General features: G+C 48.7%; 1 non-coding gene across 1 annotated transcript; it reads right to left on the bottom strand.

Annotated features, from left to right (window-relative positions):
* Positions 1-1,279: 1,279 nt before the first annotated feature.
* On the bottom strand, positions 1,280-1,434 carry LOC143175652 (5.8S ribosomal RNA). Its single transcript, XR_013000352.1, has one exon. It is a non-coding gene; the product is annotated as a 5.8S ribosomal RNA (ribosomal RNA).
* Between the last annotated feature and the right edge of the window lie 1,066 nt (positions 1,435-2,500).

Genomic DNA, 2,500 nt, shown 5'->3' on the forward strand with positions numbered 1-2,500 from the left:
GGTCCAGCGAGGACACGCGACGACGGGGAATAAGAACTATTCGACCCGTTACGAATACGCATGCTCGTCCCGCACGATTTTAACACACACCGTGTTTTTCTCCAGTCGTCAAAGCGTTCGTGCGTCGAATTCGAAAAATAAAAAAAAAAGAAAAACACCTTTTCTCTCTCTCGGGGTAAAAGAGTCGATGTGTATTGTGTATAAAGGTTCTGCGAGAAGTCTCGTTTTGACGTGTGTTCCGCCGATAACGACGATCCTCCGAAACGGGGATACAGAAACGTTACACCTCACAACACGATCTCCGTCTCTTCTCTATAGCAGAAACCGATAAAAATACACCTCCCGAAAGAGAGTATATGGTGATTCTTTTTATATATATATATTTCGAAATTCAACTGAACGTGGCGGAAGCGCACGGTGGTGGTCCAGCGAGGACACGCGACGACGGGGAATAAGAACTATTCGACCCGTTACGAATACGCATGCTCGTCCCGCACGATTTTAACACACACCGTGTTTTTCTCCAGTCGTCAAAGCGTTCGTGCGTCGAATTCGAAAAATAAAAAAAAGAAATACACCTTTTCTCTCTCTCTCGGGGTAAAAAGAGTCGATGTGTATTGTGTATAAAGGTTCTGCTGCGAGAAGTCTCGTTTTGCCGTGTGTTTCGGTAACGACGATCCTCCGAAACGTACATCTCATTCGTAAGAGAGGAAGAAAACAATCTCCCTGGGGCCAGTCGGTAATATACCGACATACGACGTGTCGTGCACATCCGTCTCACGCACGGTATACAAAATATGAATAAAACGTGTGTAGTCTCTCTCTCTCTCGACTTCTTAATATTTTCTTTCACCTCTGACGCATCATTTCAGGTGACGTCGGGAGCGCGGGAAAAAAAATTTTTCTAAACACACGAAACCGTTCATCTCACGAACAGCCGAAAAAGTTGTCGCTCAGATCCATATCGCAGTGGAGCGGTATCCGCGGGCGGTCGTAATTGAACGACGCACGACGCCGCGAACACTCACGCGAGTCCATACAAACGATTCCGATCGTTTTGCAACAACTAGAACGTACACTGTCCGTGAAATTCACAGAATTTTCGCGTGTCCGCGACAAACGCCGACGAGACACCCATCGTTCGCTCGTACGTAGCATCCTTCTCTTAACCCGACTCAGAAACGTTCTTTGCGCCCTTCGGTAAAAAAACGTTCGATCCGAAGAGGTGAACGACGGCGGGGATTTGACAGAGCTACGCAAGCAGTGTATGGTACGTAAACGACCCTCAGCCAGGCGTGGTCCAGGAATTGTATCCGTGGACCGCAATGTGCGTTCGAAATGTCGATGTTCATGTGTCCTGCAGTTCACACGTTGACGCGCAATTAGCTGCGTTCTTCATCGACCCACGAGCCAAGTGATCCACCGTTCAGGGTAATCGTATAAATTTTATATTTCACATATATAATTTTATTCTCATTTGTTCGACCTAATATCTCTCTTCTTTCAAAGAGAAGATAAAAGTTGATACCTGAATCTCCGACCAGCGCGCGAAGGAGATTCAGGCGTCGCCTTGGAGACGACACCGAAGCCTTTCGAGACGAAAAACGTTCAAGTAATATGTATATATTTCTCGACGTTCCGGGCGTATAGTGCATTCAAAAACCCGCGAAAGACGCAGAAGACTCGCACGCGTGGAAACGACGGGGATATATTTTGTATCCTACCCGATACTGAATCCATCGCGTGCAGTCGACCCTCGCGTTCTTCCGATCAGACGCATCTATTGTTGCGCGCATGTTTTCGCGTCGCATCGCGCGAAACGTTGCACGAATCGTACCGATCGATCGATTGAAAGCAAATAATGAAAAAAGACTTCACAGCTGGCTCTTTGCCGGTCATTCGTCCCATGTTATCTCTTGCCGCGAAATTGGCGCGCAAGAGTTGGGTGTCAGACGCGCGGCTTTAAAACGAGCTTCACGGCCGGTCCCTTCGTTACCGCTTTCGTTCTTTCTCTCGGAACGACCATGAACGAACACGACGAGCGACGCTACGGCATACACACGTCCACGGATTCGATTAAAAAAACAGACTTCACAGCTGGCTCTTTGCCGGTCATTCGTCCCATATTATCTCTTGCCGCGAAATTGGCGCGCAAGAGTTGGGTGTCAGACGCACGGCTTTAAAACGAGCTTCACGGCCGGTCCTCTCAATTCCGTGTACGGTACACGCAAGATGCGGGTTCCACTTCCAGACTACCCGGTCCCTTCTCTCTACGAGAATCGATAGTAGAAGAACGGCTCGAAAACGCGTCTCAGAGACTAGGGGAAAAGAAGCGGTATGCGAGCGAAACGAAAACGCATTATGGAAACGTCGCGAAACAATGTTCGACGGTTGCTCGGTTCCAATCGTGCGGCCGTTTCAATTTCTCGTGCGCTTCACCGTCCCTCCGTAACTCTGGCCGATCGCGTATACCGAAGAGCCGACACGCGCAAAAACCACA

The sequence above is a fragment of the Nomia melanderi genome, unplaced genomic scaffold (assembly GCF_051020985.1).
Source record: "Nomia melanderi isolate GNS246 unplaced genomic scaffold, iyNomMela1 scaffold0153, whole genome shotgun sequence".
NCBI lineage: Eukaryota > Metazoa > Arthropoda > Insecta > Hymenoptera > Halictidae > Nomia > Nomia melanderi.